Below are 25,356 nucleotides of genomic sequence, written 5' to 3' on the forward strand. Positions count from 1 at the left end.
TTTGCTCCTGTCAGCTTAATGTTTAGAAGAAATAACATGCTTTACTCTTCTTTATTTTTAGCTTTATTGAGATATAATTCACTTACCATACAGTTCACCCATTTAAGGTATACAATTAAGAAAATAGGATAAAGTTATACAGTGGCTTTGGTATATTCTTGAAACCATCACCACTGTTTCCAAAACATTTTCATCACTTCAGAAGTAGCCCTGCACTCATTAGCAATCACTCCCCAATCCCCTAGCCCTAGGCAACCACTAATCTACTTTCTGTCTATAGATTTGCCTTATCTGGACATTTGACAAATGAAGTCATACATTATGTGGTCTTTGGTGACCTACTTTTTTTCACTTAGTATGTTTTTAAGATTCATGTTATCATGCATGAGTACTTCTTTTTGTTGCCAATTAATATTGTATGGATGACCTACATTTTATTGATTTATCAGTTGACATTTGGGTTGTTTCCACTTTTGGGCTATTGTGAATAATCTTGTGACAGACATTTGTGTACAGGATTTTGTGTAGACATGTTTTTATTTCTTTTGAGTACGTACCTAGAAATGGAGCAGTGGCTTATATGTTACCTCAATGTTTAACCTTTTGAGGAGCTGCCAAACTGTTTTCCAAAGTGGCTGTACCATTTTACTTTCCATCATCAATGTAGCCAATTTCTCCACATCTTCCCCAACACTTATTGCCTTTGATTATAGCTTGTGAAGTATCCCATGGTTTTGATTTGTATTTTCCTAATGGCTAATGATGTTGACGGCCTTTTCATGTGCTTATTGATCATTTGCATGTCTTTTTTGGCGATGTGTCTGTTAATGATCCTTTGCTGACTTTTAAATTAGGTGGTTTTTCTTTTTTGTCGTTGAGTTGTAAGAGTTCTTTATATAATCTGGATATAAGACTTTATCAGGTAATTGATTTGCAAATATTTTTCCTCGTTCTGTGAATCGTCTTTTCACTTTCTTGATGGTATTGTTTGAAGCACAAAAGTTTAATTTTGATGAAGTCCAATTTATCAGTTTTTTCTTTTGTTGATTGTGCCTGTAGTGTCATATCTAAGACAGTAGATAATGCCTAACTCAAGATCATGAAGATTTACTCCTATGTTTCCTTCTAACTCTTGAGTGTGATGAGGACTCTTGGTTATTGATACACAGAACATATCCTTAATATTTCCTCCAGAATTAGAGTTGGGAGCTATTTCCTAATGAATTAGATAATTCATTAGAATTCTTTAGCGAATTTCCAGTCAAGTAAAACGGCAATATGTTTGCATTAGCCTTTTCTTTCAAGTCAGTAGGGTAAAACTATTGGATATACTGCAGGCAGGCTCAGAAAACATTCTTTCATATGCTGAAGACATGGTTTATTGTTGCTGGCAGCTGACTTCATATAATTTTGAAGTCCAAGTTACTGTCAGAAAGAATGACTCAAACTATTCTGACTTAAGACAAACTGTTACAAAAGTAATAGGGTAAAATTGTAAAGTCTAGATTTTTGTATATAGATCATGCTTTATTTATTTATTTATTTAGGCTGCGCCGGGTCTTAGTTGTGGCACGCGGGATCTTCATTGCAGCATGTGGGATCCTTTTTAGTTGCGGCATGCATGTGGGATCTAGTTCCCTGACCAGGGATCGAACCCGGGCCCCCTGCATTGGGAGTGCAGCATCCTACCCCATTGGACCAACGGGGAAGTCCCTAGATCATGCTTTCTTATAGGAATATCCTAATGACTTGAAGAAACGAAAATTCCAGAGTTACTTTGGCAAACTTTTTACTCCATAAACATCATCACATCTTATCAGGTGGTGCTCAATTTCAATATGTCACATTAGGGTACTTGAAGATCTATCATATAGATACTGTATTCCTCGTCAAACTTTCATTTATTTCTTTTATGGACTCATGGTTTCCTACTTAAGCGGTTCTCAAACTTGAGTGTGCATGAGAATCCTATGGAGGGCTTATTAAAACATCGACTGCTGGGCCCTGTCTCCAGAGTTCCTGATTCTGTAGGTCTGGAGTGGGACTCAAGAATTTGCACTTCTAACAAGTTTCCAGGCGATGCTGTTGTTACCGGCCCAGGGACCATACTTTATTACCCATTATTATCATAATTTATTCTGATGCTCAGATAGTCCCTAATTTGGCCAGTGGCAAGCTGGCTTCTGTGGCCTATTGACAAATCTTCACTATTTGAGCCCTTTTTACTTTTTTGCTACAGGATGTTCTAGACTCATCTTGAACTTTCCCTTCCCCAACCCAGGAATTGGCCATTTCTCCAAAGAGCCCTTTTAGTGGAGAGTGATACTTAGAAGCCAAGATTTGGGCATGAGTTGTACTTGTTGCTTTGGGGAATGTACCAGTCCCAGGCCCTTTCAGTGGACAAATCTAGTGTGTGTATACACACACACACTTTTTTAAATTTTTTGTTTTAAATTTTTTTTAACATCTTTATTGGGGTATAATTGCTTTACAATGGTGTGTTAGTTTCTGCTTTATAACAAAGTGAATCAGTTATACATATACATATGTTCCCATATCTCTTCCCTCTTGCGTCTCCCTCCCTCCCACCCTCCCTATCCCACCCCTCTAGCTGGTCACAAAGCACCGAGCTGATCTCCCTGTGCTATGCGGCTTCTTTCCACTAGCTATCTACCTTACGTTTTGTAGTGTATATATGTCCATGCCTCTCTCTCACTTTGTCACAGCTCACCCTTCCTTCTCCCCATATCAAGCCGTTCTCCAGTAGGTCTGTGTCTTTATTCCTGTCTTACCCCTAGGTTCTTCATGACATTTTTTTTTCTTAAATTCCATATATATGTGTTAGCATACGGTATTTGTCTTTCTCTTTCTGACTTCAGTCTGTATGACAGACTCTAGGTCTATCCACCTCATTACAAATAGCTCAATTTCGTTTCTTTTTATGGCTGAGTAATATTCCATTGTATATATGTGCCACATCTTCTTTATCCATTCATCCGATGATGGGCACTTAGGTTGTTTCCATCTCCGGGCTATTGTAAATAGAGCTGCAATGAACATTTTGGTACATGACTCTTTTTGAATTATGGTTTTCTCAGAGTATATGCCCAGTAGTGGGATTGCTGGGTCATATGGTAGTTCTATTTGTAGTTTTTTAAGGAACCTCCATACTGTTCTCCATAGTGGCTGTACCAATTCACATTCCCACCAGCAGTGCAGTAGTGTTCCCTTTTCTCCACACCCTCTCCAGCATTTATTGTTTCTAGATTTTTTGATGATGGCCATTCTGACTGGTACACACACACTCATATCTAAACTTCCACATCTGTCTCTATGTGGAAATCCCCGACTTCATACTGAATTGATACCTCCAATTCTAACACTATGAGTTTCCTCTCTTCTCGGACAGTGAAAGACTGGGTCTCATTAATATATTTAGATTGTTTGATCAGTCTCCCAGTATGTCACCTATCTCATCATCACAGCTGCCTCTCTCCCACCTGGGTACCCTGTAACCCCACTCAGGCTCTGATACTTCATATCAGACTGCTTTTATCATCGATGGCCCCCTTATCCCACTCCAACAGCCAGTGCTGAGCCTTACCCCATGTGTGGACATCCTTCCCACCCTGTTTGGTCTCTCACAACTCGTTCTGGGCTGCCCTCACATATGGATACCCTCCACACCTGGGCTCCAGCATTCAACAGTGGACCACTTCTCTGAGGGGTGCCTCCGCACCCTGCCTACTGCTGACATCCCACTCTGAGCCACCCACAGACAAGGACACTTTACCCTGTGTGGTCTCTGACTCTCCTCACTGGGTAACTCCCATTTCTGACCTGAGCGCTCTTCTCATCCTGCTTTGACACCAGGCCCCAAGCCTTACCCCTGTGTGAATGTCCTCCCTCCTCACTGTGTTTGGGACATGAACTATGCACCTTTCTTCTCTGCTTGGGCTCTGACGGACCACCCATGCCAAGCTGCTCCCCTCATGCGGACACCTTGCCGTCTTTGGGCTCTGACTCACTGCACCAGGCTGCCTACCCTCCTCACCCCGTCACCACCCTCCCCAACACACTCTCTTCTCCGGCTCTGACCCCTCCACCCCCCACCAGGCTTCCCCTCTGAACGGACCCCTCCCTTGCTCTGGTGCACCTGATGACTTAGGACTGAGTTGCTCAGGAGAAGACATGGGCTTATTCGCATGAGAAAACTAGAAAAAGAAGAAAGGTGGGGTGGTGGAGAAACAGAGAAAGAGAAAGCAAGCAAGCGAGCAGGGGAATATCTTTAAAACAAACTCACCTGATGGCATGTACAAATAAGAGAGAGAAAACTGGAGCTCTGAGCTGCTCTGGCTGAAGAGAGGTTTGGAGAGCCAAGAACCAGGACAGACCCTGGCTTGTCTTCCCTCCACCTTCCTAAGACCTCAGGGGATTTGAAAACCACAGCTTTAAACCAAGTCAGCTGACATTTGCAGGTTGCCCAAGATAACCCAAGTGGTTTCCAGTTGTTTTTATGTAATGATGATTGAAAAGTAAAGGTGTAAAGTTATTTTTAGGGCTTCAGTTTAACTTATAAATAAATCACAAATCAACCTGTTTTAACAGTGGTATGACCCTAGCGTAGAGTATGCTTGAGGGAGGAGGCCTAGGAACTCAATTTCAATGAGAAATCCATGAATGGAATTTATTGAATTTTTTTTTAATATAAATTTATTTATTTTTGGCTGCGTTGGGTCTTCGTTGCTGTGCATGGGCTCTCTAGTTGTGGCGAGAGGGGGCTACTCTTCGTTGCGGTGCACGGGCTTCTCATTGTGGTGGCTTCTCGTTGCAGAGCACGGGCTCTAGGCGCATGGACTTCAGTAGTTGTGGCTCACGGGCTCAGTAGTTGTGGCTCGTGGGCTCTAGAGCACAGGCTCAGTAGTTGTGGCGCGTGGGCTTAGCTGCCCTGCAGCATGTGAGATCTTCCCGGACCAGGGCTCGAATCCATGTCCCTTTCATTGGCACCACCGGGGAAGTCCTGAATTTATTGAATTTTAAGAGAGTTTTAGTGAAAGGAACCAGAGGAATGGATTTGAAGTGCACAATTCTCCAGAAATTATTTGAAAATGTATTTCTGTGATATAAAAAGTAAGTGGCCACTATTATATACAATTCTACATTTATATGTGAGCCAGCATGGTAAACCATGATATATTTCAGAAAAGTGTAAGATTCACGTGAACAAACGTAATGTTACTAATTAAATGAAAATAATTCTACAGAGTAATATATCATCGAGAAATAGAAAAAGCAGAGCAAACTGCCAGAGCAAGGTTAATGAGTTTAAAAGAAATTATATTTTTTGATACTTTTTTTTTTTGTGTGTGGTACATGGGCCTCTCAGTGTTGTGGCCTCTCTCGTTGCGGAGCACAGGCTCCGGACGCGCAGGCTCAGCGGCCATGGCTCACGGGCCCAGCCGCTCCGCGGCTTGTGGGATCCTCCCGGACCAGGGCACGAACCCGTGTCCCCTGCATCGGCAGGCGGACTCTCAACCACTGTGCCACCAGGGAAGGCTGAAACCAATTTACTTTTAACTTGGTATAGTAAAGCATATTTTGGTGTGTAATGACTCCCAATTTCATAGGCTTCTATCTTTTAAAAGTGTTTCTTGGGGGTATTTTAACTAAATCTCTGAGCATAGAAACTGAAACCTGCATGGATGAAGGTCAAGTTTTTACTTGTTGCTTTGTGTGAATAAAAGAGTGAAAAGCATGTTTGATGTATAAACACAAATAAATGCCTTATAAAGTTTTACTGATTTCCTAAAATTTATTTTCCGTAAAGGGAAATTGTTAGTGGTAACACTGTTAAGCTTACGGTGATAATTTGACATTTTACATCTAGTGGTTTAGAAAATAGTTTCTGTGATTTTCAAATATTTCACAGTAGCGTTTAAGGTCTTAAATGCAGAAAGAATGACAAAATGTTAAAAGTAGCTTTTGCTTGGTCAGTTGCTTAGGTGCCAAATTATCTTAATTCCAACCAAAGCATGTTGTAGAGTCTAGGCTGAAAGGTATAAATTAATATAATTCCTTATTTTCATTGGGAACCTCCCTTCTATGTAATGTCTCTTTTTTTCTAAGCTCATGAGGTATATGTATGAATAATTCAATTTGATTTCCCTTTACATTAAAAGCTATGTTAAATCAACTGTATCTCAATGAAAAAAATAGAATAAAATTTTAAAAAATTAAAAAATAAAAATAAAAAGCTGTGCTACGTGTGTTTTAGGCAAGGTTTACCTGGACTGTTAAAATTGGCCCTCTCTGGTTGTGGGCCCTCATTTGGAGGCCCAGTTGACCTCATTGCCTAGGGTGGAAACTAGAACTGCCTTTAAATCATAACTGATAATTTATTTCATCCTTAGGCGTACTATTCTATTCATAACACCAACAATAATAATAGTTATCCCATTTATAATAATAAACAACTATCATTTGATTTACTCTATGACAGGCCCTGTTCTAAGTACATCTATTAAGTCAGTTAATTCTCACATCAATCCTCTAAAGTAGGAAGAGTATTATTAGCCTTAATCTAGAGGGGTAGCGAGGTCGGTCACACATTTAATAAGTGGCAGGCCCAGGATGTGAACCCAGGTGGCCTGGCTCCGAGTTCACGTTCCTGTGTCTCACCTAAAGAGGCTACCCAAAGTTGAGGAGGTCTCTGTGTGCATTTGAGGGAACTACTGATGAATTTTGCACATCGGCAACACTGCAAAAATTCCCACTCTTATATAAGCCTCAGTTCAGTCGTCCTCATCTGTCTTCCTCATTTCATTGTTGATTTTCTGGGGCTTCTCTAACACTTTTGCATACACCACGTTTACCCTACTAAATGTGACTTTCTGAGGGAAAGGATCTCATATTGTTATTTTAGAAACTGTGATATTCATTCAGTCAAACACATTTATTCTTGGGCTTCCCTGGTGGCGCAGTGGTTGAGAGTCTGCCTGCCGATGCAGGGGACATGGGTTCGTGCCCTGGTTAGGGAAGATCCCACATGCCGCGGAGCGGGCTCGCTGAGCCTATGCTCTGCAATGGGAGAGGCCACAACAGTAAGAGGCCCACGTACTGCAAAAAAAAAAAACCACATTTATTCTTTTATTCATTTAGTGGCAGGAATTTAGCTACTCCTCCAAAATCTCCATTATTTTCCACACCAAATCACTCCAAGTCAACATGATCTAAGTAGAAACAGTGTGCTTGCTGTGTAGACCAGCTTTAAGGCACAACCATTCCTTCCAACCCTAGACTGAGCCCTATCCACTCCTTCCATATAGAAATGATGGCGCTACCACTACATTCTGTAACTTTAGTTGACTACCCTGCACTGCACAATGCCTGGCTCATTCATTCACCTGAGTAAACTACCAAGTGTCTCACTGAGCAAATACACTTTCCACCAGGCAGTTTTAGGCTCTGGGGTTATAGCAGTGATCAAAGCAGTCTGAAGCTCCTGTCCTCATGAAGCTTATGTTCTAGTGTGTAATACAATGGCAGGTAGGGTAAGTGCTGTGATGAAAATGGGGTTAAATGAGCAGCCTTGAAAGTGGTGGAAGGAGCTTTTTGAATCTCTACTGTGTATGTAACGGGTGCTTCCTAAGTGCTGGAATGAATGAAAATTAAAGCTCAGGATAGAAATTTAGTTTACTGTCCTAGACTAGAATCAACTATTAGGTTATAACTCCATTCTGAAGGATGAACATTTGTTAAGTAACTCATGCTAAAAAATAAAGCTGGCCTCTAGACCTAGAGGAAGCTAGGCCCTGCTAGGAAATATTTGACCTGGTTGCAAGCACTTGCCCTCTTAACTGAATTTAAACAGAATGACAGTTTTCAGGGCCAAGTTTACAAGCATCTTTTAATCATTGAATTTGTTAATATTTCCCTTTGGGGACCACTGAAGAAAGATTTATCTTGCTGTGGGATGACAGAGAAAAAGGCTCTTTTGAGTGAATAAATTAGGCATGCCAGCAGCGGTGATAATTGGAATGCTAGCAAAATGTAGCTCAGTCAGGGCTTATTCTCATTTCAAGCCATTCTGTGTCCTAGTCTGTCATCAGATGAGTGGCTTTGAAGTCTGCTGTCCTCTTTGTTTGGCTTTGGAGGATAGCCACTAATTAGGACATTATGTATCTAAAGAATGCAGCTCTTTCCAAGCCTTTGCCAGTTCTTAGAACAGCGAGCTTTGGAAGAAAAGATTGGGATTTGCTTCCTGGTGCTGGAAGTTTGGAGGAAACCCAGCTCAAGTGTGACCACTTCTGAGGCACTCTCCCAGCACTGTCCGCTTCACCCTTCACCTTCTCCACACCTCCCATCAGAACCGTTTTCATCCGCTGGTCTATTCTGCTCCTGTTGTCTTAGAGTTGCTTTATTTGTGCCTGTTTCTTGGCCTTGTTTGGGGACCGTTCAGGGCAGGAGGGCACCTTGTTCATCCTTTTGTCCCCAGTGTCTCACACCATGCCTGATATACAGTAAGCACGCAATAATTGCTTGTTGAATTCAATGTGATACAAGTCTCCCCTGGAGCATCCTCTCTAAAGAGAAAGTAAATGTCTCCTGAGGCTGCACACAGACATCGTTTTCTTTAGGCAAGTGTTGGAAGCACTGCTGCCTGTTGACCATGTAATTCATCCAGTGTCCACTGGAGCATCCTCTCTTAGGAGAAAGGTAAATGTCTCCTGAGTGTGCCAGGGAACACCAGGCTGTTCCTGCCCAACAGGCTGGCTCTATGGGCATGACAGCAGAGGCGGCTGGCCCAGCTTGTGTTCCCAATGCCAGAAGGACAAGCACACGTGGTACTGCCCTTGGAAAGGCGTCTGTGCCACTTCACAGTCTGTGCTCCGCCTTTGCTGAGCAAGGGCCTTTTCCTGATTTTCACATTTCTGCAAAAGAAGGTTCCATAGGTTTTTCCTTTTGCAGGTGAGCTTCGGAAATGGAATCTGCTGTAGCAAAGGTGAAGAATGTTTCTTCTGCTCATTGTCACCTCTTTCCTAATCTCTTATTTAGGTTACTCAAATCCTTTCTCAGACCAGTCTAAGAATAAATACTAAGCTTCAGGCAGACTTCCAGTGGACTTCCACTGCCTCTCAGGAGGAAAAGCCTTTCTAGTAACTTTTCTTTGGGAACAATTTGAATCTGTTTATTTAAATTTAGAGGATTCACTGCTGTATTTTCCTGTGACATGAGAGGCCAAAAGCTCCCTCTTTATTGAAGCCTATGGCTGGATTTAGGTCAGCAGAGGCCAAGACTGTGATCAACTGGTAACTTCAAAAAATATGCACGTTATAGGGATGTATGGTGAGAAATGCCATCTTCTTCCAGGGATAACTAAAATTTTAGTCAGTGTTTCATTGTATACTCTATGGCTGAAGAAAAACTCAAGCTCTTAGACATTTTTCACAAAACGCTGAGGTGATCAGAGTTTGAAAAATAGGAGCTTTAAAACTTGGTATCACTCTCGTTTAAGAAAGTTGAGAACTGACTTTTTAATAGGATTCCTTAAAAGAAAACTTCAGGGCTTCCCTGGTGGCGCAGTGGTTGAGAGTCCGCCTGCCGATGCAGGGGACACGGGTTCGTGCCCCGGTTCGGGAGGATCCCACGTGCCACGGAGCGGCTGGGCCCGTGAGCCATGGCCGCTGAGCCTGCACGTCCGGAGCCTGTGCTCCGCAACGGGAGAGGCCACAGCAGTGAGAGGCCCGGGTACCGCAAAAAAAAAAAAAAAAAAAAAAAAAAATCCTGGTGATGGGCTTCCTTGGTGGCACAGAGGTTTAGAATCTGCCTGCCAGTGCAGGGGATACGGGTTTGGGCCCTGGTCCAGGAAGATCCCACATGCCGCGGAGCAACTAAGCCCGTGCACCACAACTACTGAGCCTGCGCTCTAGAGCCCGCGAGCCACAACTACTGAAGCCCGCACGCCTAGAGCTCGTGCTCTGCAACAAGAGAAGCCCCCGCAATGAGAAGCCTGTTCCCCACGATGAGGAGTAGCCCCTGCTTACCGCAGCTAAAGAAAGCCCGCGCGCAGCAACGAAGACCCAACACAGCCAAAAATATATAAATAAATACAAATAAACTTATAAATAAAAAAAAAAAGTCCTGGTGATAAGGAATTCAGAAACACAAGGACAGACTAGAGAGATAAAAGGTAACTGAAACAAAAATCTAAGTAGGGACCCAAGGTAAGATCTGGGGCTCTGAAGTGCTACAGAGATAGATGCATTATGCGCTGATTATTCGATGTGGGTCTCAGAGTTGTTCACCATTTGGATGTTTAAACTTTCTGAATTTCCTCTGGGTTTCTTTGTGACTGCTCAACAATTAAACATTAACTCCTCACTACTTTATTCTTTCTGCTCTTTTGAAATAATAACAACAGAGAGTCTACAGAGATTGGGAAGTTCAGTCATAGTTTAGGTGAAGGACAGATTGTTGTCTGAACTTACCATCAGCTTGTCCTAAGATGTTCCCTGGGAGTCCCATGCAGTGATAGAGAGTGTTTCTCTTGCTCTCTTTTGTGAGATCTGACTTCCTTAACCTGCCTGTGGTGTATGGGATAGAGGCTGTGTACATGTGTGTGCAAGTGTGTGTGTTCCTGTGCGTGAGAGTCAACTGGTCAGTCTTGGGTGGGTTCATACGTTGGTCAGAATTTGAGATTTATTCTTTTTAACTCCAGTTTCTACCTGCTGTGAAACGGTAGGTAGGCAGGACAATGGAAGTTTGTAGCTGGAGGAGTTCAGGTCATCTGACTCTATCTGTCCAGCTGAGGAATCTGGGCCCCAGGGTGGTGACTTGCCCGAGGTCATGTAGAGCAGTGAGACAGAGGCCTGTGGAGAACCCAATTTCCTAGTTCCGTGGTGGCCATTTGCTAGTTGGGATGATTGAGGCACCAGTGTAATTTTGATTTCAAAAATGCTGAAATGAAGATGTGTCATTCATTTAAAATGATGTTTTAATGAAGTGAACAGAGAGCAGGAGAGCTCATTGTTGACATTGTGGTGGCCTCTCTCTTTTTTTTTTTTTTTTGCCGTACGCGGGCCTCTCACTGCTGTGGCCTCTCCCGTTGCGGAGCACAGGCTCCGGACGCGCAGGCTCAGCGGCCATGGCTCACGGGCCCAGCCGCTTCGCGGCACGTGGGATCTTCCTGGACCGGGGCACGAACCCACGTCCCCTGCATCAGCAGGCGGACTCTCAACCACTGTGCCACCAGGGAAGCCCAGTGGCCTCTCTTAATGGCTCATCTCACAGTTCTGGATGGTTCTAGGGTTTGGATGCGGTTGGGTGGTGAGCAGAAGTACAATGGCCTATCAAGTTTGTCCGTACATGGGGGTTACTTTCTACACTAGCACAGGAAGTAAACATCCAGCAAAGTTAAGGCTTCTGAAAATCCTTTAGGAAGACACTGGTACACACGCGTTCAGTAAGACAAACACAGCTAGAGCTTCCTCCAGCATTGGCTGTTTCTTCATTTAAGCACCAGATGAAGCCACTGGCTTGCACTTGGGGCCATGGTGTACCCCAAACACATATCTTTAGACGTTGAGCAGTGAGATGCTCCCACACAAGAGGCTCGGGGGTCCGAGCCTGAGGGATAAGGTACAGCAGCTTTAGGTCCTAGGGAGGGAGGGCACACACTAAACAAAGACGAAAAACTAAAGGTTTTTTACGTAACCATACAATTGAATTTAAGTAATTTAAAAGTATGTTTGCACATTTGATGCCACGATAGACTATCATTTTGTTGAAATCAATTCATTCCAAAATGAAAGTCACATAAATTAAATTGTCCCACTCTTTAATATATTTCTTCCTCTCTTTTCTTATGTTCTCCCTTTCCCCCCCTTCACTTTTTTTCTCCAAACTTAACCCCCAGGCAGAATTCTTTTACTCCTCTCTATCCCCAAAATGGTACCCACTTTCTACATCCCTCTTTTTCCTCTCTTATCTCTTCTCTCCTCCAAACTTGTTAATTACAGCTTGTTTATCTTTTAGATGTAAGTTTTTTTAATTAAAAATTTTTTATGTGTTTAATTTGTTCCTTTTTAGGCAAAAAAATATTGCGTGACTTCCCTCTCCTTTACTTTTTACTCTTCAGTTAATGCTAATTTCCTAGCTGGTCATTTATTGGCTGTGTGACTGGACACAATTTGCTTAAGCCTGTCTCCTCTTCTGTGAAGTAAGGATAATAATAGCACTTTCCAGATAGAGTTGTTTTTAAGTTCATGAGATAAAGTGCTTAGTTCAGGGTACAGCAAATGTTTAATTAATAGTAACCACTAAGATTATCAGTTTTTTAATACTTGTATTTTAAATAGCATGCAAAAACCTGCTGCCTAAGGATAAAGAATATTTTTATTGTTCATTTTAATTTCACTTTGTTTCATCCCCCCAGTCTATGTGAATAAGTTTGGGCTATGAAAACTATTTTGAATAGGGAGATCTCCTCATAGCTTTTTATTTTTTTAGTTTTTAATGGACTTTATTTTTTGGAATGTTTTGGGTTCACAGAAAAACTGAGGGAAAGTACGGTGAGTTCCCGTGTGCCCCATTCTCCCCACCATACACACCCTCTCTCACCATCAACGTCTGGCTCCAGAGAGGTACCTTTGTTACAGTTGACGAACCCACATTTGCCTTTTATTTTTTTAACTATGTAAATTGTTTCTTAAGGCGGTCATTTCTGGTTCTGTGAGCCATCCTAAAGACTCCCTTTATCAGGCATTTAAGGGAAAGGTAGCGGGTCCATGGGGCCCAGCTGCACATTAACCTTTTATTAACTATTCAAGATGCAGGAGCTCCTTGGAATTGGATGGACTGGTAAGAATAGTACAACCAGTGTATCCTGTCTGGCTGCCCCTTTTCTTTTCTCTTCTACTTTGTGAAGTTCTTTAAGGGCCTCAAAATGCCCCAACCCAACAATGGGTGGGAGACAAAGCCAGCTTCAGAGATGCCAGTGTTTAACGCTGAAGAGACGTGGACAGAATCCGCCAATAAATAACAACAGCAGAGTCCATTCATACCGAGTTCGGAGTGGGAGAGGTGAATGGGGAACAGGCGTCCCCACCAGCCCTCTTCGCTCTGCATGAGAGCACAGAAGAAGCCGGGCTGGGGTGGCGAGCATCCCAGCCTCCAGTTACTGTTTCCTCATCCAGGCTACCCCATCCCACTACTCTTGCCAACCCGCGGGGACACACTTGGAGAACCAAGCAGGAAGACCTGGCTAAACATTAACTTTCAGATTAAGCTCCGTCCAAATTAAAGAGGGGACACGTGGCCCTGTGTCTGGATGGTTAGCATATTTGACGCTGACTTCTTCTTTGCAAGGTCACCACGGTTTAGTTACAGAAGTGATGATATAATTTCTTCTTCCCAAACCAGCAGACGTTTTAAAAATTAATAGAAGTGGAATTTGAACCTGGGATGTGACAATGACTCAAGAAAAAGGTCCCTAGAGCCTCCTGATAATCTTTATCTATTGATGTACAAACATCATACAAGCAAGAGATAAAGAGAAAATCTTCACTTTTTTCTAAACCTTTCCATCTTAATGTCTATTGTCGGAACTATAGTTGTCAAGAAATGCATTATAAATCATTTTTAAAAAGTGATCAGAAGTTAGTAAGCAGTTCTCTTGGAGAGTAAACTGAATGGTTTCTGGAGATGTTTAAAAAGCTAGACTGGGAAGTACAGTGTTCTGGAAGGTTTGGTGTTGGTCTGTGTTCAGCCAGCATAGTAAAACCCTGGGGGAATACACTTCCCCCTCTGGCTTTCACTTAGGCAAATTGGACGTCTGATTTGCAGTCTGGTGGGTTGGGGGATCCCCACCACTTCTGGCTTAAGTTACGGCGCCTGATCAACTGGCTTATTTAACCATAAATGTGAAAGCTTTGACTGAAAACCCGGTTTACATGTGGACTACTGAACTTTCCTGAGGTTACGGGAACTCATCATTTGTCCAGCCCTTACACTCAGGGAAACTCTCTTTTAATGAACCTCATTTCACAGTTGCACAGACTAGACCAGCTTGGCTGGAAGAGACAGGAAGCTCCCTGTGCAGGTGTCCTGCCTCAGGTTGGGGGAGAGGGGTCCCGCATGAGCAGAACCAGTCCCTCCTCAGAAAAGCTTTCCACCCTCCCACTGCCAGCGCCTGCCATCTCCCCATCAGCTCTCTCAACCTTCTCCTATGATACTTTCTCTGTTCTTCACTATTGCAGTAAATGGCTGTAAAATGTTAAACATTAACACCTAGAGTGGCACCCTCAATCCAATCCTTCCTGCCCCTTCCCTGGTTTATTTTTCCTTCCTTAGCACTTAACTACCAACAAACACTCTATTTTGTTTACACATTTTGTTTATTGTCTCTCCTGCTGGAAGTCAGCTTCTTGAGGTCAGGGCGTTTTGTTTATTTTTACTGTTTTATCTCCATCACCTAAAACAGAGCCTGGCACATAGTAGCTGTTCAACAAACATCTGTGGCATGAAAGAATAACAGCAGGCCCTACAGCTCAAGCCCACCTCATACCTCTTAGTACACTTCCTCAGAATTGCCAGCTACAGGCTTCCTTGGTTTTGTGGCAGAGTTAAAGGTGAAGGGAAAGGTCTCATCAGGGCAGTCTCCGTGGCTGTGCTCTGCGCCATCACAGGGACCCGTGCTCAGAAGGAGCCTGTGCTTCAAGGCTCTGCTGTCACTGTCTCAAAATTCTTAATAATTTTTTCTTTGAACTTGTGCCTTGTAAGGGAAGTCCAGTGGGACCACGGATCATGCACGTGGGAGAGAGGGACGTGCACTGCGAGTGCCTGGCATCCGTTTCTGCATGGCTCCTCGTGCCCCCAGAGCACACGGCTCCAGTGACGGCCGCGCGTTCGCTTTTGGTGAGCTCAGAGCAGGTGCGAGGTGAGCGCGTTGCGTCTCCGCCTGGGTCAGGAAGGGCTCCCACAGCTTGAGAAGACGGGCTTTTTGTTTGAATCAGAACTTGCTTTGAACACAGAAAGAAGGCAAGAAACATGCTGGTATCCTTCCTCAGTCCTGTTCCTCTCCTGGATGAGCCGACCACTTGCTCTGAAAACGATGCTGTGGAAGCAAAGGGAGAGAGATCTCCCCTCCTGCCCCTCCTTACTTGTCAGTAAGATGACGGTGGACGGCTGGTACTTTGCTTTGCAGTGAAGAAGCGAAGTAAAAGTAGTTGAGTTAGTTTTGTGCAGCATTTCCCACACATTTCTGTCCAGCACAAAATACATACACATGTACCAACTCTGGAACAGGAGTTTTGTGAAATGCTCTTATGTTTGCATTTAAACAAACATAAGATCATTTGCACGATATAAAATTAAACAGTAAAATTCATGCTAATACTTTAAAGTTTTACTTTTTCTCTCCCGAGAACATTTAATAGCAAATAAGAAACACCCATGATGGAAGAAAGGAAAAAGCTTTATATTTTAGTAACTTTAATTATATTCTTTTTCTCACTTTTTGAACAAGGGATCCCACAATTGGGCCCTACAAATTATGTAACCGGCCCTGTTTGTCATGGGCGTGGTTGAATAATCCAGTTCAGCCTGTCGGATTCTGGGGCCACGTTTCTCAAATAATTATGTAAGTATAGGAAGCCCAACGTCTCAGCAGATTGAGTTCCACCCCTCCTTTTGCACGTCAACTACTTGGAACTTGGCACCTCATTTCTTACAGGAACGTTGTTTGGAACGGTGGTCAGTTTTCCAAGCTAGCCCTCAAAAACATATTGAAACAATACTTCGGCAGATTATCTTCATTATATTTGAATCATTGCATTAGTGTCGCTGAAGACCATTAGTGCTGTTTGCACTGTGGGGTTGCACGGAACAGCTGAGCGGGGCCGTGGGAATTCTGACCGGTTCTGGCCAATGAGCTGTGAGCACTGGCATGTGCCACTCAGGGCAAGAGCATCTGGTAGACAGTGTGAGACCCGCTGAGGCAGACTCTGCCATAGTGACTGGCAGTATTCCAGGGATGGCTGCTCCATCAGCCTGGGTACCAGGGAGGGTGTGACACAGAGCAGAGCCCCATTGGACCGGGGTGGCGTGGAGCGTTACCAGAGCAGAACCTCACCAACTCTGATCAATGAAGTCATGAATCAGCGTTCTTTGATTGCAACCAATAGATGCCAATTCTGGCTAATTTAAGCAAAGAGGCACTTGTTGGATCCTGGAGCAGCTCACAGACTCGAAGAAATGTCCGGGTCTTAGGTGGCAGGACAACTCCAGGACTCTTAGTTATTCCTGGGCCCATACCAGCATAACTCAGCTCCAACCAGTTTCTGCTCTTGTGTTACTCCACCCAAGAGTCAGATTTCTGGGAGAGAGGGCTGGGTTGTCTTAATTTTGGTCATCTGCCCCTCCCTTAGCCAGGAACTGGGGACTTTGATGGATAGTCCCAGTAGCACTGCCCACAAAGAAACACGGAGATGTTTGTTTCCAAAAGCAGCAGATGTCCGCCACGCACTGCACGGCCACTCTTGGAGTAGCCTAGAGCGGCGGATGGAGAGAAAGCAATGTGAAACTAACCATACCCCTGGGGCAGGATGTCATAAGTTGGGGTCTGTAGTTCAGGGATGCTGATACCTATTTTGTGTTGAACGTTATAGTGACTGCTGTGAGCCCTCCGGTCTGCTGAGGCCTCTCCCTTCTTAGCCTTTAAGACAACGGTTCTTAACCTGGCTGTAGATGAAGGGGTGGGGATGGGAAAGGGAAGCTTCTGTAAAAATAACCAAGGCTCAGGTCTTACCCCTGAGACTGTGATTTGTCTGGTGAAGTTGGATATCAGAATTTATTAACAGCTACCCTGGTTAAGCTGGCCAAGGTTCAGTGGATCTGCTTTGGGACCTTAACCTGGCCAAGCCCCACCATCACACTTGGTCATTAAGGGTAGGAAGGCTACATGTGGAGTGTTTCTCTCCTGTAGGTTTAGTGCCAGAAACAAGTTCAGGCTGCTTGTTTTTTCTCTAAAAGCTTGAGATATGTTTTGTTTGTTTGTTTGTTTTCCTGCAGTAGCTTAGTCCTGCTTTATTTACCCAAATGCAGTTTTAGGCTTGTCGCTGGAACAAATATATTGACCTACTCAGCACTCAAAGGAGGAAGTGAAACACCAGAAAGGTTTGGGGCTGGACCTTGTTCATACTTCTGTTGCTTCTTCTTCTGCTGTGGCTGCCCTGGTGACCCCGCTAAAGTCCCTCTCCCCTCAGTCCCTGCCTGGAGAGAAAAAAGGATGATAGAAGTCCTTCAGATATAGATCCTCGCGCCCCCAAGTGGTGAAGTCGCATCTCTGGTACCCAGTCGCAAAGCCTTGCCAACCGAGGTTGCACGTGCTCTTTCAGGAGCTCCGGCCAAGCTCCCTTTGCACAGCGGTCACAGCAGGAGCGGGACCGGAACGGGAGCGGCAGACACTTGGGAGTGAGGCTTGTTTTATCTTTGCGTTGCAGTTATCACGAGATCTGTCACTGTCGAACTGCTTCCTCTCTTTCATCCTGACTTAGTGTGTTCCATGTTGGTGCCACCGCCCTCCATCTTCTGCTGGAGCCTGAGGAAGAAATGCCCACTCTGGCTTTGGGAGTCATTCCAGAACGTGCGGCCCAGGATCCTTGTAAGTTGGAGGTGGAGGATTTCCGGCACATGTGTTGCGGGGAGGAGGACATGGTAACCCCAGGCTGCGGAGACCCCTCCGTATGACTCAGGCTGTCTGCCCCCACCAGCCAGCTGGAGGGACAGCAAGCAAAGCATCATCCTTTGAGGGTGAAGCCAGGGCACGGCTCCCCGTGCTGCAGCCTTATTCGGGGCTTACAGGCCACGGCATAGCCTGGGCTGCTCCCACGGATTTGCTCAGGTACATGCCAGCACCCCTGGCACTTCCCTTTGCTGGTTTGGCCTCTTGGGGACGTTCTTAAATCCATTCACGAAGTCGGGCAGCATCAACAGAGGAAGTAGCAATGTTTCCCTTAGAATGACACAGTTTTGGTGGAGAAAGGCGATGTCATCTGACTTTCCCAAGGGAAACTTTTCACAGGAAAACGTTTGAAAACCCTCCCTAAAAATCTCAGAATTGGCATGGAGGTTTTCACTGGGAAGGGACGTGGTGTCATAAACAGGAGTAGTGAGGCTCCTGGTCCCACACTGACTGCTGATCTGGGGCTCTCTGTCCCTGTGTTAACTTACCTGTGACCCAGGGAGGGCAGGCAGCCTGATGGTTAAGAGCATGGGCTTTGAAGTCAGACTGATCTGGTATTAAGACTTGGTTCGAACAGTCTATGAACTTGCAGAGTAACTTGACCTTGTTAAAGCCTCGGTTCCTTCATTCATAAATTGGGGACATAATAATTTGCATGAATTTGCATTTACTTAACTTCCTCAAGTCCCTGGTTCCCTTAGCTGTAAACTGGGGATAACAATTTTTCCTAAACTCAGAGGGTTGTTGTGAAGATAAATGATATAAGGTTTTTGAAGCTCTTAAGGCCAGTCGTGGGCATACAGTAGTCACTCACAAAATTGAAACTGTTTTTTTTTTGTTTGTTTGTTTGTTTTTTTGCGGTATGCAGGCCTCTCACTGTTGTGGCCTCTACCGTTGCAGAGCACAGGCTCCAGACGCGCAGGCCCAGCGGCCACGGCCCACGGGCCCAGCCGCTCTGCGGCATGTGGGATCTTCCTGGACCGGGGCATGAACCCGTGTCCCCTGCATTGGCAGGCGGACTGTCAACCACTGCGCCACCAGGGAAGCCCGAAGCTGTTTTTATTAGGAATGATAGTACCTGCCTTGATTCCATTGTAAGCAGTTCTTTGGATCAAATGAAGCAAGGTTTTCAAAAGCAGTTGGGAAACTGGAGATGGACACAAATACAAGATAATTGGAAACTGAATTCCTCTGCTGACTGAATGATTCATTTTTCTCCTTTAACTGTCAGTGTAGCTGACTGTGGCTGATGAAACGTCCTCAGGGGCTTCCCTGGTGGCACAGTGGTTAAGAATCCACCTGCCAATGCAGGGGACATGGGTTCGAACCCTGGTCTGGGAAGATCCCACGTGCTGCGGAAAAACTAAGCCCGTGTGCCACAACTACTGAAGCCTACGCTCTAGAGCCCGTGAGCCACAACTACTGAGCCTGTGCACCACAACTACTGAAGCCTGCATGCCTAGAGCCTGTGATCTGCAACAAGAGAAGCCACCGCAACGAGAAACCCGTGCACTGCAACGAAGAGTAGCCCCCGCTCACCACAACTGGAGGAAGCCCGCATGCAGCAACAAAGACCCAATACAGCCAAAAAATGAATAAATGAAATAAATAAATTTTAAAAAGATTATGAAAAGAAACGTCCTCAGGAGCCAGAGGATCTGCTGGTCCAGGCCTTGCTCTTTTGCCTTCAGTCGAGGGCTAACCTGATCAACCGCGTGAAGGCACTACGCAACTTTCACTTTTTAAGATTCACAACTCTGGCAACAGTTTTTTTTTTTTTTTGCAAGATGATGTAAATATTTTATTTTCTTTTTTGAAAACCCTCACCATTTGTCCCTTCACCACTAATCTTTGAGCAGCCTGATGATTAATGGGTCTCCAACGTTCGGCTTTTATGTAAGAAGTAAGAGCCGAACCTCCGCTTCCCAGGGCGAGGCTGTTTAGCATGACAACGTGGCGTATCTGCTCGCATGTTTCCTGTGGAAGTTCTGTAGTGCTTTGTGGAATCGTTTTTCCTGAGCAGTTGCAAGATAGCCTGTTTTGCAATAAACCTAGAGTAAGCATCTAGTTATCTATTGCCATGTAATCAACTGTCCCCCACTCCGTGACTCAGAGAGCTGACTGTGTTCTGCTTGCTTGTGTAGCCCTGTCTGTTCTGCAGGGCCTCGTCTGGGAAGACGCAACGGCCAGAGGTGGCTTCACGGTGGGTGAGGTGAGGCATCTTCCCTCAGAAATTCCCACATTTTTTTTTTTAAAACAGCTCAAGAAAGTTAGTCAAAGTGGGTGCAGTGCTTAGGAATCTTTGGAAGAAAGATACCAATATGCACGCACTGGTGCCTCGTGTGAGACTACAAGTGCAGTTTCTGAGGCTGCAGGCTGTTTAAAATCCTTCTTGTCCCACTGAAACTAAGACGCTAACTTCCTAAAGAAGAAAGGCTTCCTCGTTTTGCTGAGATCCCTGGACAGATCGTTTGCTTTCATAGAAGTAGAGGCATAACTCATACCTGACTCCAGTGACCAAAACTGGATGTGCACAGCTGACAGACTTCTCTCATTAGACCCTAGTTAATAACCACAGAATTTCCTATTCATTTTATCCTGAGAAGAGTTTAGATCTGTTTGCACTGGTTTATAATAATTGGAGAAGTCCTGAGTTCGTAGCAGTTAAAGTAATTATGTAAATATGTATATTTGTATATTTTGGTCAGCAGTGTCGGGGGGCATGGACGGAGAGGGATAGACAGATTCAGAGCAGGATAGAGAAGATAAAAATTATGTCTCATTCCCTCTCACAGAGATAACTGCTAATATAGTTCCACCCACTCTCTTTTAGTGGCATATATTTAAACCATTTTGTTATAAAAGTGATGCTCAATTATTATAGGATATTAAAGGGAAAAACCTTATAATGCCCCCATTTAGAGAACCAGTGTTACCATTATGATGTCCTTTGTTTTCTGCCCTGCATATACAGATAAACACTGAATATGCATTACAGCATAAGCATTTTCCTAAACAAAAAAAACAGCACAAACTTTAATTGCACAAGACGGAAATGATAGCACACAGGACACACACATATCTTGCATTTCAACCTTCTTTATAAACACTGATGAAAATATCAAATAAAATATTTGGTATGAGATCCATCAATCTACTTTAAGGACTGTACCGTGACCAAGTGAATTTCATTTCAGGAATGCAGAGATAACAAAATATTAGGAAATCTGTTAGTATAATCAATCTTATGTGAAAACTTCATATGATTATTTTGATACTGAAAAGCCATATTCATCACGTGATTTTGAAAAATCTCAAACTAATAATAATACGCTTGATTAGACACAGTCCTGTTAGAGTCAGAGAAAGACAAGTGTCACCCTTTTCTCCTTGTTTAAAAGTGCTTGTCAGTACAGTGAGCAGGATCGTGAAGCAAGATGTCTAAATATTGGAGAGAAGAAGGAAAAATTGTCTTCATTTGAAGATGATATGATTGTTCACCAAGAGAATCATTTAAAAGCTTTTGGGGGCTTCCCTGGTGGCGCAGTGGTTGGGAGTCCGCCTGCCAATGCAGGGGACGCGGGTTCGTGCCCCGGTCCGGGAAGATCCCACATACCGCAGAGCAGCTGGGCCCGTGAGCCATGGCTGCTGAGCCTGCACATCCGGAGCCTGTGTTCCACAATGGGAGAGGCCACAACAGTGAGAGGCCTGTGTACCGCAAAAAAAAAAAAAAAAAAAAAAAAAAAAAAGCTTTTGGAAGTAATAGAGTTCCCTGTAGTGTACAAGTACAAAGTAAATATATATAAAATTAATGGTTTCTTAGATCTCAGCAACAACCAGTTAGAAAATATAATGGAAAAGATATTCCACTTACAAGAGTATAAAGAAAATTAAATACCTAGGAGTACATGTAACCAAAAACCAAACCAAACCAAAATAGAATAGAATCTTTATGAAACTCTCCTGAGAGAAATAACATTTGAATACGCGAAAAGACAAATCATGTTATTGGATGGTGTATTAGTTTTCTAGGGCCACCATAACAAATTACCACAAACTGAGTGACCAAGAACTTTACTGTCACAGCTCTGGAGATTAGAATTCTGAATTCAAAGTGTCAGCAGGCTCTCTGAAGACTCTAGAAGAGAATCTACTTAATGCTTGTCTCTTAGGATCAGATGTTGCTGGAATTCTTGGCATTCCTTGGCTTGTAGACACATCCAATCTCTGCCTGTGGCATTAATAGCATTCTCCTTGTGTTTCTGTCTCTGTGTCTCTGCTTCTCTCCTTTTAAGGACACTCGTCACATTGAATTAGGGCCCATTCTAATGACTTCAACTTGACTGTATCTGAAAAGACCCTGTTTCCAAATAGTGTCATATTCACGGTTTCCAGGGGTTAGGACTTCAGCATATCTTTTTAAGGGGACACAATTCAACCCATAACACATGAGAAGACACAATGTGAAAAAGATTCACATTCTCAAACCAATCAGAAATCCTACACAATCTCAATAAAAACCCCAAAGTGATTCCAAATGAATTCTGAAACTCACAGGGGGGAGGGGAGCAATATGAAAATAGCCAGGACAATTCTGAAAAAGGCAAGTCGCAAGGAAGTACTTGCCCACTAAGTATTAAGAGGTATTACAAAGCTATATCAACTGTGTATGATACCAATGCAGCAACAGACAGATCAATGAAACAAGACAGTACAGACCCAACTGAGTGAGTCTGTGTGTGTGTGTGTGTGTGTGTGTGATATGGGCTGAATTATGTCTCTCCAACATTCATATGTTGAAGTATTAACCCCCAGTACCTCAGAATGTGACTGTATTTGAGATATCAGAGGGTCTTTAAAGAGGTGATTAAGTTAATATGTGGCCATCAGTTTGGCTTTACTCCAATATGACTGGTGTCAATGTAAGAAGAGCAGATTAGGACACAGACATTATGCACAGAGGGAACACCACGTGAAGGTACAGGGAGACAGCCATCTAAAGCCAAGGAGAGAGGCCTCAGAAGAAAGCAGTGCTGCTGACCCCTTGATCTCAGACTTATAGCTTCAGAACTGTGAGAAAATAAATTTCTGTTGTTTAAGCCATTCCATCTGCCATTTTGTTACAGCAGCCCTAGCAAACTAATGCAGTGTTTATATGTATATGATGAAGCTGGCATTTTAAATCTCTGACAACTATCTAGCAGGAAAACCATAAAGCTTGAGCCTTACTTCATTTTTTTTTTTTTTTTCCCGATACGTGGGCCTCTCACTGTTGTGGCCTCTCCCATTGCGGAGCACAGGCTCCGGATGCGCAAGCTCAGCGGCCATGGCTCACGGGCCCAGCTGCTCCGTGGCATGTGGGATCTTCCCGGACCGGGGCACGAACCCGTGTCCCCTGCATTGGCAGGCGGACCCTCAACCACTGTGCTACCAGGGAAGCCCCTTACTTCATTTTTTACACCAAAATAAATTGTAAATAATAAAAAATTCAAAGATTAGAAATGAACCATATAATACCAAAATATGGGTAACTATTTTTATAGTCCTGAAGTGCAGAACGTAAGATACCAAAGGGAAACGATAAAGGAATATTTTATAGATTCAGGTACGTACAATTAAAATAAAACACTTTGAAGATTAAGAGTAATAAAGTTGAAATACAAATGACAAACTAACGAAATATGTTTGCAACATATATGACACTGAGTTAACATCTCTAATATACAAAGGACATTTACAAATTAATTTTAATAAGGCAAGGTCTTTTAAAAATGAGCAAATGGCATAAACAGCAGTTCACAAAAGATGAAAAGCAAATGAGAAATAAATATATGAAAATGTGTTCATTCTCACTCATAATTAAAAGAATACCAGTTAAAACAATAAAGATAGCCCATGTTTGGTGGCAGCGGTAGTGATTATAAAGATGGACAGTATCAGGTGGCGGGGCAATGGGCTTTCAGAAACTCTTGCTCGGGGTGTATTGGTTCAGACTTTCTGAAGTCAACTTGACATTATGTGTTACCATTAGAACAGGCATACTTTTTGACCCGGTTTCTGATTGTATCCTAAGGAGATAATTGGACACGTGTACAAAGGTGATTGCATGAGTGTGCTACTTGTAACAGCAAAAATGTAGGAAATGTTCATTAGCAGGAAATCAGTTATCCAAATAACGGGCAAGCCATATTCTGAAATACAATATGGCCATTAAAAATAATGGCCCCAAAATGTCTGTATTATTATTCTGTAAAAATGTCTATTAGGCACTCAGTGGAATAAGCAATTTGAAAAAAATGGATATCATGATTCCGTTTTGTAAAATTATATGCCCAGAAAGATGTCTGGAAGATAATTTGTTGGATTATTGATAGCGATTGCCTGTTGATGATGGAATTTGGGGTAACTGTCATATTTTTCTTTATACTTCTTAATGTGTTTGGAATTACAATGAACACAGACTATTTTTATCATCAGAACAGATGAATAAAGCTGTTTTCCTTCGGGGAAAACTATTCATAGATATTTTTAATGATTGTAAAATAATAATGTGTCCCCTATTGTTAGGCATTTACATTTTTCTAAAGTTTCAGTATTACAAATAGCGCTGTGATGAACATATTTGTGTGCAAATATTTGTTCATATTTCAGATTATTTCTTTTCTTGGAATGGATTACTAGATCAAAGATATGAACATTTTTAAGGCTCTAGATACATAGTGTCATATCATTTCTGAGAAAGACCATATCAATTTACATGGCTTTGATCATCACATCCTTATCAATATTGAGTGTTATCACTCTGGACAATACTGGCTAAATTAATGGGAGGAAATGATATTCCATTGCTGTTTTTATTTGAATTTCATTTATAACAGGTTTATTAGTTACTAAAGAAGATACTACTTTTATAATTCTTTAGTCATGTCATATGCATTTTTCTATTGAGGTCTTGCTGCTTATCCTTTAACATTTTGTCATATTAATAGTAATATTTTAAAAATTTGAGTTAATGTTAAGATTTCTGCCATGAGTTTTAAGTTGTTTAGTGGTTAAATTAATTGATCATTTCCTTTGTAATTTCTTTTGTTGCTGTTATGCTTATGTAGCCTTTCCCTACCCAGATATAAGATAAAATATCTATATTTTTTAATACTTTGTGTCTTAATTTTTTTTGTACATTTTGACTTAAAAGTTTTTGGAGTGTGAACGACATGGTGTGCTAAATATTTTTCCAAGTTTTCATTTCCTCATAACCTTAACTTAAAAAAAAATTTTAACTGACTTTATTTTTTAGAGCAGTTTTGGGTTCACAGCAAAATTGAGCAGAAAGTACAGAGAGTTCCCATATTTCCCCCTGTCCCCCCACCCTGCTACCCCCAGAGTGGTACATTTGTTACAATCGATGAACCTACATTGATACAACATTATCACCCAAAGTCCATAGTTTATCTGAGGGTTCATTTTTGGTGTTGTACATTCTATGGGTTTGACAAATGTATAATGACATGTGTCCACCATTATAGTATCCTAATGACATGTGTCCGCCATTATAGTATCCTAATGACATGTGTCCGCCATTATAGTATCCTAATGACATGTGTCTGCCATTATAG

The sequence above is a fragment of the Orcinus orca genome, chromosome 17 (genome assembly GCF_937001465.1).
Source record: "Orcinus orca chromosome 17, mOrcOrc1.1, whole genome shotgun sequence".
NCBI classification, from domain to species: domain Eukaryota; kingdom Metazoa; phylum Chordata; class Mammalia; order Artiodactyla; family Delphinidae; genus Orcinus; species Orcinus orca.